The sequence below is a fragment of the Myotis davidii genome, unplaced genomic scaffold (genome assembly GCF_000327345.1).
Source record: "Myotis davidii unplaced genomic scaffold, ASM32734v1 scaffold456, whole genome shotgun sequence".
Taxonomy (NCBI): Eukaryota; Metazoa; Chordata; class Mammalia; order Chiroptera; family Vespertilionidae; genus Myotis; species Myotis davidii.
This window is the reverse complement of record NW_006287375.1, coordinates 818,913-832,003: the sequence shown is the minus strand read 5'-3', so window position 1 is coordinate 832,003 and position 13,091 is coordinate 818,913. Positions and strand designations below refer to the sequence as shown.

Sequence of the window (13,091 nt, the reverse complement as noted above, 5' to 3'; positions counted from 1 at the left end):
CGGGGGAGCGGGGAATCCCCTTTTCAGCCAGCTGGACCAGTGCAAACGCTTCTCTTTGCAGGCTCTGACACAGAGGAGCAGGAGCAGGGCCTTTACCCGGGGGAGTCTGCAGGTTTGGGCAGCTGGACCCAATGTAACACACATGAAAAGAGGCGGTCCTTCTCTTGACCCGTCAGCCAGGACCTTTCTCCCCCACAGACCTATCCCAGCATCTGGCATAGCACCCCATCCACACTGGGTACCAGACATGCCTGTTGAACTGATCAGAGGCTGACCTCTCACCTACGTCATGTTACGGGACAAAGCCCAGGCTTTTCGCGTCTCACTCAGGCAGGCACGCCGTCGTGAGCAGGTGCCATCCTTCTCTGGCTGACCGTCCAACTTTCTCCTTCATGTCTTTGTGCTTTTAATATGAGTGGGTTTTGTTGTTATTTCTATGTTCACTGGATTTCTTTTTGTTTGCTTGTTTTTATTGATTTCAGGTAGGAAGGGAGAGGGAGAGAGAGAGAGAAACACATCAAGGATGGATGAGAGAATCATTGATTGGCTGCCTCCTGCACGGATCTAGATGTGCCCTGACCAGAATCGAATCATGACCTCCTAGTTCATTGGTTGATGCTCAACCACTGAGCCACGCCGGCTGGGCTGTTCACTGATTTCTTAATGTTAAATAAAGATTTCTTAAACAGGATACAAAAGACACTAGTCATAGATGAGAAGATAGATAAGTTGACCTCTTGAACTTTTGTTCATTGAAAGTAACATTAAAAGAGTGAAAGGCGCCCTGGCCGGGTGGCTTGGTTAGTTGGAGCATTGTCCTATGCATCAAAAACTTGCAGGTTTAATTCCCAGTCAGGACATCCCCAGGGTGCATGTTTGATCCCTGTTTGGGGGTGCATACAGGAGGCAACTGATCAATGTTTCTCGCTCTAGTGTTTCTTTCCCATTGATGTTTCTCTCTCTCTTCCTAAAATCTGGGGGGGGGGGGTTTGGAGGGGGGGCAGTAAAAGGCAAGCCACGGACTGAGATTGTCAGGAACATACATGACAGAGGTCTTGTTATCTACAATGTTCAAAGAACTCTTACAAGTTAATGAGAAAAAAACAGACAAAATAAGCAAGTGTCTTGAACAGGAACATCCTCAAAGTGGATATCTAAATAGCCAATAAGGAAACAAAACTTATGAGATGCCACTATATACCCACCCAAAGGACTAAAACTTTCAAGATTGGTAATACCAAATATTGGCAGACCCTTATACATTGCAGGTAGGAGTGTTAGTTGGTATAAACTCTTTGGAAAACTGTTTCGCAATATCTACTAAAGCTAATATTCTACCCGTTGCAAAAGCCATCAGTTCCACTTCTCGGCATGAACTCAAGAGGAATGAGTGCAGAGGCCCTTCAGTGTGTGCAGGATTTTTATTTATAGACGTGGACACAGCCCAAATGTCCACCAATAGAACAGACAAGTAAATCGTGTCATATCCACGCAATGGAATATGCCACAGCAGTTTTAAAGAGGAACAAATCATGGCGACACCTAACAACATTGATGAATCTCACAGAGATGTGAAGTGAAAGAAGCCAGATGCCAAAAAAGTACATATTGTAGGATTCTATGTTCCCAGAGGATAGGACCGCACCTTTTCTCTCTGAAACCTCAGCGCCCAGCACAGTTCCTGCCACGCTCGGCAGGCCTTCAGTGGATGTTTGTTGACAGACTGAGTGAAGTAAGACATGGCCTTTACTCCTCAAGGTGTTTTCAGAGTAACGTTCGTGTGCGCTAGAGTGTTAACTGGGAGACAGTTAACAAAGGATCCCAGTTCACTGTGAAATGAAGCAGGAAATGCACGCTGTAAAGAGAAGCAGAAGCGAAGCCCTTTCGCCAGAATGGGGCTGCAGGTTCTGAAGAGGCATCCGCAGGTGCTTGGGGGATGAGGAAGGCTTCCTGAAAGGGATCCTATTGAGCTGAACTTTGAAAGGTGGTTGAGATGACAACAGGCAGGAAAGGCCTAAGAAGCGCAGCCCGGGCTCAGGCAATGGCATAACCAGGTGATTCTCAAGCTTTGGTGCCTGTCTGAATCACCGGGTGAGAACACAGGTAGCTGGGCCCCGCCCCAGGGCTTCTGCCTGATTCAGTGGATCTGGGGTAGGGCCTGAGAATCTACATTTCTAACAAGTCCCAGGTGGTGCTATGCTGCTGTTCTGGGAACCACACTTGGAGAGTCACTGGCTTAAGCCAAAGCCAGCTGGTCCAGGCAGTGGCATCTCGCCTGAGCCATAGTGTAAGATAAGAAAAGGGCAAGATGGGATCGGGGTGGACAGATGGAGAGGGCCGTGGCCTGGAGGCCTTTGGCTGCAGCCTGAGGGGTATAGACCTAATTCTGTATACTTCATTTAGGGTCACATGTGTAATAACTGGTCTCTGGATGCCTCACTCCAGGGTTTGGGTACCCTCATCCTGAAGCATAAGGCTATACCGATGTGCTGGTGATAAACGCATGCTGGGTTTGGTCTTGTAGAGACAAGCCCTGCACGCAGCACACCTGCAGAGGAAGACACGTTTACCCTGATGGACAAGGAAGGATTGAAGAAAGGCCTTATTTAACTAGTAAGAGGACATCAGGATGATTATAGCCATACTAGAGGCCCAGTGCATGAGTTCATACACGGGTGGGGTCCTGCCTGCCCACCACAATCGGGGTGGGGGAGGCTGATCAGGGGAGGGGCCAGCCAGGGGAGGGACTGCAGGTAGTTGGCCAGCTGGCCCCACCCCCTGGTCGAACTCTTAGTTGAACTCTCGGTTGAACTCCCGGTTGAGGGGACAATTTGCATATTAGCCTTTTATTATATAGGATGATTCATGCACACTGTGGGGATGGCAGGGGGAAGAAGACTCCTGATCTACCATTCAGGCAAAAGCAGCAGTTTTACTCCCAATAAAGAGATAATTGCTCTGAATTCTTCTGTCTTGTGTGCAGAGTCCTCCGATCCCCAAGGACAAGGAAGTTATACCACACGCCCAGTCCATTTCTATCACCAGGAGACACCTAGGTCCAGATTTCCCCACATGGTCTCTGTTTGTCTAAGGAAGGGAGTTTGTCACCTGGGTGTGCTTTGGGAGGGAGGCACACTGTGAATGCCGAAGGTGTAGTCCACCCCTCCCTGAGCCCTTTCCCTCATGACACAGACACAAAAAGCAGATGCCATCTGCCATCCTGTAGACTGGCTCCCAGGGACACCTCCAATAAGCTACACTTACTAAGTACCAACTCTCTGCAAAATAGCCTGCTGGGTGGGGTAGAGCCACAGATGAATCAGCCACGGACCTACCTTGTAGAAACCTGCAAGTCAGGATGGAGGAAGGTGGACAGAGGCCATTCTTGGTCCTCCAGAACAGTCCTTCTCATCCCTTGTTTCCTCCTCTGCATCCCTGGCTTAGGTCTAGCTGCCTCCTCTCCCTCACTGGGCCATGCTGGCAGCTAGAGGCTCTCACTCAGCAGGATCTTAGGGTGACAGATGAGGAAGTCAGGATGCTTGTGGTCTGGTGAAGAGCCTTCTTGTCCCATAGCTGCAGGTAGGTCAGTCCTGAGCAGGTACCCTCAGCCCACTACGTCTGCTGCTGGGACCGTGACCATCAACTCTGGGCTGAAGAAACCCAAGTCCACTTGCTGGCTGGGCTCCACATTGGTAGAGGGAGCCAGGGGCCCTGCCTTTGCATCAGCCTGTCCCAGACCAGCCAATCCACAGGCCTTGAGGGTGGGGGGCCACACCCGCAGCATGCATGATGGCCCTCAGAAGACGACATGGGCTCAGGAGACTGCTGGTCTCTTGGAGTTCTGCCTTTTTTTTTGTTTGTTTAACTTTTACAAATAAAAAAACTTACATATAGCAGGATATTATAAAATTAAGTTATGAAATTTTTATTAAAACTTTTCTTACATACCGTTAAAAAATATATACATAATTTTTTTATTTTCTTTATTGACTAAGGTATTACATATGTGTCCTCATCCCCCTCTTACCTCCTCTCACCCCCTCCCGCCCCCCGCCTGCCTTTTCTCTTAGGAACATGGGAACTGGCTTGCTTCTTCCCCCCAACCCTCCACTCCCCCGTCTTCTATTTGCAAGAGAATCACCTAGAAGAGAGCAGGGGAGAAGAAATTAGAACCAGGTTTAGACCTTGCTCTGCCACGCCTCATCTGTGGACTTAGGGCAAGGTACCTAACCTTTCTGTTTCCTCATCTGTAGAATGGAGATAAGGACCTTGCTTACCTCATGTACTAGTATTGTTCAGAGGCACAGAGGATACTAGACAAAATTCCTGTCTCTTAACTGCTCTGAAGCCTAGCAGGGGCGTTGGACAAGCACACGCACAGTGTGATGTGTACCATGTCAGAGGCATGTTTGGGTGCAGTAGTGGGAAGAGTGAAGGCACACTAACTCTATCTAACAAGGGGAAACTGCCCGGGCTGTGGGGCGTGTGGCAAGGCGAAAGCAACTCTTCAGAGCTTTGGACTCTGCTGTTTGCTGAACGCCAGATGCTGTGTTAAGTATTTTACCATGTTTTATTTAGTCCTCACAGCAAGCCCGTGAGATAAGTGTTATCATCCCCATTTTATAGACGAGTAAACTAAGGCTCAGAAAGGCTCATGCGTTGACCTGGCATAGTATTTATTGAGCGCCCAAGTCCCTCCCTCATGGAGCTTACATTCCATGAAGTCACTTGCCCAAGGTGAGTCTGGAATGTTCCAGAGCTCAGAGTCAAACCCAAGTCTGGTGGCCTCCTGGGCTTATGCTTTTCCCACCTTACCTCAGAATTCACTGCCCCTCAGGACTTTGCTCCCATGGGGGGCATCGACCGTCTCAGAATTCAGGAGCAAGGCTGGGTCAGGGATAAGAGAGGAGCTGCTGCTTCTGTACCAGTAAAGCCCTGTGTGTCCCCACAGCCTGGCCCCAAAGAAAGGCTGAATGCCTGACCACTCAGATGTTTTCCCCAGGGAGGGATGGAGGGCGGAGCTTCCTCAAGGGGATTTCAAGGGAGGATAGGGGTGCTGCCTGTGCTCCGTCAGGGAGTGACACCCTCTTCCTGGCTGAGGTGGGGAATCCCTTTGGATTTCACTGGGTTTACGGGAGGGGCCTGCTGTTTCTCTTCCGCTCAAGCCCCCTTGGGAGGAACACAGGACCAGGGTAAATCAAAGGATTGAGTCGCCTCTGGCTTCTGAGTGACCTCTGGGCTCAGCTCTGCACTGCCCTCAGCCTCCGCCTGCCTCTTGATCTTAGGAGACCTGGGGCGCTCCCACTGGGCAATGACATTTCCTGTTAACCCAAGGAAACAATCAGAGATTTGTAAACCTCCTCCACTAAGAAAAAAAGATACAGGATTTTTTGTTTTAGCATTTGCTCATAGTAGCAGTCACTTGGAAGCAGTCTATTTAGACAATATTTAATTGAGTATTAAATAAAAATATGATAAAAGTATGCATTCAATGGAATACCATGCAGCCATTGAAAACCACCATGTAAGAGAAAATTAAATGACATGAGAAGAATGCTTACAACCGTTTAGTCAAAATTCATGACTAAAACAAGATACACAAATCACAATGTACAACGGGATCTTGTTTTTAAACAATCTATAATAATAAAAGCATAATATGCTAATTAGACCGGACGTCCTTCCGGATGACCTTCCGAATGAAGCCAGGACTGCGAGGGAAGCCCAGGTCCTGAGTGCCAGAGGGAAACCGGTGCCAGCAACCAGCGGAAGGAAGGCTTATACTTGCACAAATTTCGTGCATCGGGCCTCTGGTATGTCTTTACGTGTACATGAGAGCGTCTAGAAGGGTGCATAGCAAATGTGGACAGTAGTGTTCTCTGGGCAGCAGAACTTCAGTGACTTGTTTTCTTCTGTTTTCAATATTTTGCAGTCCTTGCAGTGAGCATGCTTTTTTCTTTTTCTTTTTTTAAATCATGGAGAAAAAATCCCAGTAATGTATTTTAGAGACAGAAGAGGGAGAGAATGGCATCTTTTGGCTTTGTACTTAGATGACCCCGGGCCCCACCCAGAGTACTTGGCCAGGGGCCAGCTTGAGGAGAATTAGCTGGGCATTGTTGTCCAGGTCTTGTCTTAATGTCATCTCCCAGAGAGGCCACCAGATCACATAACCTGGCTGGAGGAGGCCCCTCCCACATTTTTTCTCCCTCTTTCACCCCATTTTATTGTCTTCATTGCACTTGTCTGTGGCTGAAGTGACTAGCCTACACATCTGTTTCCTGGGTGGTTATTTGTCTCCTCCACAGAAGGCAAGCTCATGAGAACAGCGCCCTGACGTCTTACTCCCTCTGACTTACCATCTGGAGCAGGGGTCCGACTGAGATCTTGGTTTGTAAGGACCGGAGCAGCCCCAATGTGGGCATTGATCCTAAGGCTGCATGTGACAGTGAGAACCTGGAAATAGCTCCATGGGAGTCTAGAAATAGGCACATAGCCAGCTCATAGGGCCAGAACTGCATGAAGCTTTGCTACCTGTCACACCTGCTCCAGCTTGGTAACAATGGCTGTTATTTACAGGTGTTGTGGGAGTGCCAGCTTTGTGCTTTACATTCTATAACTGAGTGGAGGGAAGGTAGAAGCAATTTATCTTATCATCCATTTCCCTTGCTTCTGGTGCCTCTGCAGTGACAGCCCACTCTGTCTTCCAGCTCACAACTTCCGCTCCTCTCTTTTAAACCTGTTCCAATCAGGTTCTCATCCCAACCATTCATTCCACTGAGTCTGCTCTTGACCAGGATCACCTGTGACTCCAAGATGCTAAATCCAATTATGAATGCTGTCTTTGTATGACCTGACCTATCACAGTGGATTGCTCCATCCTCCTTGAAGCCTTTTCTCCTATTGTACTTGTTGCTCCTTCTTAGTCTCCCTGGCTGAGCGATTGAATGGGGCTCAGTCCTTAGACAGCTTCTCTGTTAACAGTCACACCCTTGGTGACATCCTACTATAAAAAGCTACCTACTGAATGCTTAAAAATCTTCATTTTCACCCTGGACACCTCCTCTGAACTCAAGACTCAACTATCTGCCTGCCTACAGGCCTCTCCACTTGAACATCAAAAAGGCATCTCATACATAACATGTCTGAAACTAAGTTCCCTATCTTACCCAAACCTGCTCCATCGCCGGGCTTCTGCAGTCCAGTGACGGCAACCCCATCCTCCCGTTCCCTCAGGCCAAACACCTCCTGGATTCCTTTATTTTATACCCCACTCCCAATCCTGTGGGCTCTACTTTCTGGAATCTGACCATCCCTTAGTACCTCCATGCTACCTCTCAGGTCCAAGCTGCCATCACTTCTTGCCAGGATTCCTGCCTATGTTCTACCTATCCTCCCAATTTATTCTTTAACAGTGTCCAGATCACTTGTTAAAATGTGAGTAACATCATGTCACTTCTCTGTGTAAAAGTTCCCAGTGGCACCCATCTCAGTCAAAGCTCAAGTTTACACAGGGCCTTCTATTGATTCTCTGCACACTCTGGAACCTCTCACTACCTCTCTGATTCCCCGTCTTTCTTCCCCTTTATTCACTCACAACTCTGGCTGCACCATCCTCCCCACTGAGATTTACCATGTCAGGCAGGCTCTCACCTCTGAGCATCTGCACATTCTGTTCCCTCCATCTAGGAAGGCTCTTTCCCATTAATTCTCAGGGTTTGCGTCCTAATTTCTTTCAGGTCTTTATTCATAATCCACCTTCTCAGATGTCTGGACTTCCCTGGCCACACTATTTAGAATGTTGGCACCTCTTCCTACCTCCTGCCCCAACACTCCCTTCCCGCCCTCTCCTGCTTTATTTTTCCTCCAGAGCACTTACCTCTTCTGATTGCTATATAGTTTATTTATTTATGTACTAGAGGCCCAATGCACAAAATTTGTGCATGGGGGGTGGGGAGTCTCCTCAGCCCAGCCTGCACCCTCTCCAATCCAGGACCCCTCGGGGGATGTCCAACTGCTGGTTTAGGCCCGATCCCATGTAAACCAGCAGTCGTACATCCCTCTCACAATCCAAGACGGCTGGCTCCTAACTGTTGGTTGCCCCACGCAACCTTCTGTTCAGTCATTTAGTTGTCGCTCACTAACCCCCCTGCTGGCCTGGTCACCCCACACAGCCTTCTTGTTCAGTTGTTTGGTCGTCCCTCACTAACTTCCCTGCCAGCCTGGTCACCCCACACAGCCTGCTTGCTCAGTCGTTTGGTCGTCCCTCACTAACCCCCTTTCCCCCGGCGGCCTGGTCGCCCCACGCAGCCTGCTGTTTGGTCATCCATCTGGTCATTTAGGTCGTGACGGCCCCTGGCGTTTTATATATTAGGATTTGGTTGTTGGTCTCTCCTAATAGACTGCAAGCTCCATGAGGGCAGGAGGTTTTATCTTGTTTTGTCTACTACTGTACCCCCAGAACCCAAGGACAGTGCCTGGCATATAGTAGGTGTTTAATAAATATCTGATACATAGCTATATGAATAAAAATGTATGAAATAGCCACTTACTGTTTATACAAGGCCTTGAGACGTGATGGAAAGAGCACTGGGGTTCCTGCCAGTGTGAGAGCGTTAACAGGCTGCTGAGAAAGAAATTCCCCAAGAAGAGAATATCCCTGTGTAGAAGTCCTGGTGCCTGTGCCTGCCCTGGGTCACCGTTTAGCCAGCTCAGACTTCAGTGGCTTCTGAACTCGCCACAAAGGCATACGCATCACTCAGTTTCCATCCAGGCTTGCTTTGCCCAAAGGCCCACCCAGTGTTCTGCCTCAGTCATTCACTCTCCCCCTCCTTTTTTTTTTTTTTTTTTTTTTTTGTCCAGGTGCCAGTTTGCAGCCTATTGGAGGAAAACAGCATCAAGGTAAGAGAACAATGAGACTGTGTATAGTTCAGGACTTCTCAGCTTCAAAGCCTTGGAAGGTATTCAGGGAAGACCAGAGTGCTGAAGTGTTGGCAACTGGATAAAGTGAAGGTCCAGGGGACTTGTGTGACTTCCTGAATAGAGTGTGGGCACTGGGGACAGCGAGGACAGCTCGTATGGAGGGTGAATCAGCAGGGGTGGCTGTGAGGTCGGGAGAGCCGGAAGGACAGTGCCTCCCTTGGGAAAACATGACAATCTCCACCAAACCAGTTGTGGGCCACAGCCTGGTCCTCCTGCTCTGCCTCCCTCCAGGCCTTGCCCCATACTCGCTCTCTCTGGAGGGTCTGCCCTGCCTGCTGCAGTCAGGACAGGCCTGGGCAGAGTGTCTGTGTGTGTGTGTGTGTGTGTGTGTGTGTGTGTGTGTGTGTGTGTAAGCATCTTGGTTTCGTTCTAGATCTAGAGGAATATGCTAGGATGTTTCCAGTTTAGAGGTTTTCTGAGTCTGTTAAATCACAGTCCAAATTTCAAAAACTGAAAGTCCTCAGCAAATAGTGGATGCGAGGGAACGTGCACCGAAGTGGGGGAATGTGCTGATGTGATTGGAAAGGGGCAGCTTTTAAAAATGTGTGCAGCCTTTGACCAAGCAATTTCGTTTTCTGGAGTTGACCTTGGAAAACAATCACATTTGTGCAAACGTATGTGTACAGAGATATTTATAACTGCATTGTTTGTGATAGGGGAAAAAAAAAAAACATTGGAAAGCCCAACAAAACGGCAGGGGTCATTTAAAATCTGGCACATTGCCCCGGCTGTGTGACTCGGCTGGTTGAGTGTCGTCCTGTGCACCAAAAGGTCAGTGGTTCGATTCCCAGTCAGGGCACATGCCCAGGTTGCAGGTTCAATCCCCAGTCAGGGTGCATATGGGAGGCACCCTATCCATGTTTCTCTATCACATCGATGTTTCTCTCTCTCCCTCCTCCCCTCTAAAAATCAATAAAAACATTTAAAAAAATTTTAAAAATCTGGCACATCCGCACAAGGGCATGTCATGCAGCAGGATGACCTAGGTATATATTTATTGACAAGAAGGCTTTTGCATATATTGCTAAGTAGAAAAAAAAAAGAAAAATGGGAAAAGCTTATGAAACATGTCAGGAAAGTAGCTATGGCCTCTGCCTGGAGAGTGGCAGTCCAGAGCAGTCTCTTGACCAGCGTGGACTCAGGCCAGGGATAACGGCTCTCCCTTAGCCGCAGCTTCTTGCCTGGAAAAGGGCACAACACCTGCCTCACAGAGTTATGAGGATTCGGTGGGATTAACAGGGCTAGAGCCCCCAGCACAGGGTCTGGGCACGCGCTGAGTGCTCTGCAGCTGAACTCTGGACCAGAAGTATATTTACCTGCGTATAAACCTGGGAACATTCTGGAAATCTAGAAACAAATAGTGGTTTTATTTGGCTGTTGGAGTTATGGGTGATTTTCCATATTTTCTTATTTTTCTACAAGGAATACTTACTACTTATATAATGGTGATGTAATAAGAAAGGAAGTAACAATTGAAAAGGTTAAACAAATAAAAATGAAAAACTGCAATGCTTTTGGCAGGCCGGCCAGCCGAGCAGCCCCCGGGGCAGAGCTCGGGAGGACTGAGGTAGAGGCGGGAGGAGGGGAAGGAAAAGAACAAAAAAGACGGTTAGGCCTGAGGGCTGGTGCCCAAGTGGTGCACCTCAGAGGTAAGGCTCAAGGCCCTGCAAACAAGTTACCCACTTTTGCCCCTCATGGGGGAGCCCCTGGTAGGAGATGTGGTGACTCAAGGCCCACCTGTCAGGTCAGATGACACTGAGTGTGTGCAGTCACCTTCTGCTGCTGTGACAACCTGCCTCCAGCAGGTTCTGGGAGGGGCCCCTGAGGCTCCAGCCCTGGGCTGGGCTCCTCGCCCACCTTTAGAAACCCAGCTTCTTGCCCATATCCAGAGTTGTTTTGGGGAGCAAAATCATGCATGTTCAGAGACTGAGATTGCATGGCTGAAGTTTATTTAACACGGGTTTGCTGAGGGAATTACACAAACCAATAGCATACAGGTTAATGTCTCTTCATAAGCCAATAAAAGTAACATACTCCAAAGCAATGATGGATTAATTACTCTCTTGTTCCAGGCAATGGGAGATAAAAGGGGAAAAGTCTGAGTTTAATTGAGGTGTACCTTTATGCTTGGCCGACTGAGAGCTGACGTCCAGCTGCCAGAGTGAAAAGTAAAAGTCCCTCGTTGCTATGTCATGTTGCTAGGGGAGGATGGCACCCGTTTGAAGGGCAAGGCCATCTCCTTGCGCCGCTGCATGGCTTTTCACACTGCCAGTAAGAGTCACCTTTACAGAGGGAGGTGCTTATGCCCCAAAGGTCTTCAGAGAGGTTTTTAAGTCAGCAGGGCGTCGCCTTGCCCAGACTGAAACTCAGATATGCCTCACAAACTCACAGTATTTATAGTCTGAATGTCCACTTGCCATAGCAGCTCCTCCACATGTTCTTATGGATGAGCCCCCAGGCCGGGCTCTGGGCAGCTCAGCTACTGAGTGCTTCTCAGCGACAGTAAGCAAGGACGTCCTGACACAACTGACTTCATTCTTACATCAGAACCACCTTACTTCTTAAAGCAACTTTTTTGGGTCTTTGCCATAAACAGGTGAGCTAAAACAACTTCAGTTGAGTCATAAACAAGTGGATTTGAAATCTATCAAACAGTACACACCCTGAAAGGATGATTAGCTCCTCTCTTCTTTGGCAGCCTGGTCTCCCATACCCAAGAGCAAGGTCGCCCAAGCATATGCAACCCACTGACAAAGAGCCAGGGACCACCAAGGGCTGCTGTGTGGGCTCCTATCCCCACCCCCACCCCACCCCACCCACTGCCTTACCGGCCAGTGGCGTCAGGAGAAACTCTTACACATTAACAAGGTTTATGCCTGACTATGACGATTGAGCGAGCATTCTTGGGGCATGGATCATCCACATAAGTGAATTCTCCAAATATATAAATTTAATTACATCACATTCCAATTTTTATTGTATTAATTTTAACTAATTTCTATTTTATCAAATGTATTAAAATAATCCATGCATATGGTTTAAATATCAATAATGCAGAAAGCCTTGGCTGGTGTGCTCAGTGGTTAGAGTGTTGACCTGCACACAGAAGGGTTAAGGGCTCGATTCTCAGTCAAAGATATGTACCTGGGTTGCAGGTGTGGGAGGCAACCAATCTATATGTCTCTCTCACATCGATGTTTCTCTCTCTTTTTTTTCTCCCTCTCCCTCTCTTTCTCCCTCCCTCCCTCCTTCCACTCTTTCTGAAAATCAAAGAAAAAAAAATACCCTCCTGTGAGCATTAACAAACAAAAAAAGTAGCGCAGAGAGGCTCATAATTAAAACCCCCTCCCACCTTTTTCAGTCCCACATTCTCTAGAGGTAGCCTCTTTCTTTCCATCCTCTCATTCGTTTCTATTTCTGTTTATATTGTTATTTCTTGATTTACCAGTTTTAGACTAATCTGTTGACTCCTTGTAGATGAGATGCACTTTCCTTCAGAACTCCAATCTCCACTCCCCACCCTTCCAATAGGAATATAACATGAGTTTTGGTTAAAACAATAGTGAATGTAGACAGTCTTCACTGCTGAACTAAGGAGTATGTTGTGTGTGCTTGTGTTCTGGAAAAAAATGTATGTTCTTTGATAATTCTCTCTTTTATCTGTTGGGCCTACTGGATTAACCTTCTAATTTTTTAAAACCATTTTTTCTCTTGTTTACCCTCCCTTTGCCTTTTGGGTTTACTTCTTTGGGAAATCTTACTCGACTTTATCCTCCAACCCTTCTGCTGATTTCTTTTTTTAATTTTTGCTTTCTTGTTTATTTTTTATTTTTTTAAGAATAATTATCTTTTTTAAAAAATATTTTTTTATTGGCTTCAGAGAGGAAAGGAGAGAAAGAGAGAGATAGAAACATCAATGATGAGAATGGCTGCCTCCTGCACGCCCCCCACTGGGGATCAAACCCGCAACCCGGGCATGTGCCCCGACTGGGGATGGAACCGTGACTCCTGGTTCATAAGTCGACACTCAACCACTGAGCCATGCCAGCCAGGCCGCTTTCTTATTTTTAATATACAATGCTCATTCTTGCTTTCTAACTGTTCCTTTTTCA

At 47.7% G+C, this 13,091-nt stretch overlaps 1 long non-coding RNA gene across 2 annotated transcripts in view; it reads left to right on the top strand.

The window, feature by feature from the left end:
• Positions 1–13,091, top strand: part of LOC107182368 — a 56,759-nt gene that overhangs the window by 20,313 nt on the left and 23,355 nt on the right. For both annotated transcript variants that reach the window (XR_001513088.1, XR_001513089.1), the window contains exon 3: positions 8,860–8,898. This is a non-coding gene — a long non-coding RNA (uncharacterized LOC107182368). The remainder of the gene's footprint in view (positions 1–8,859; positions 8,899–13,091) is intronic.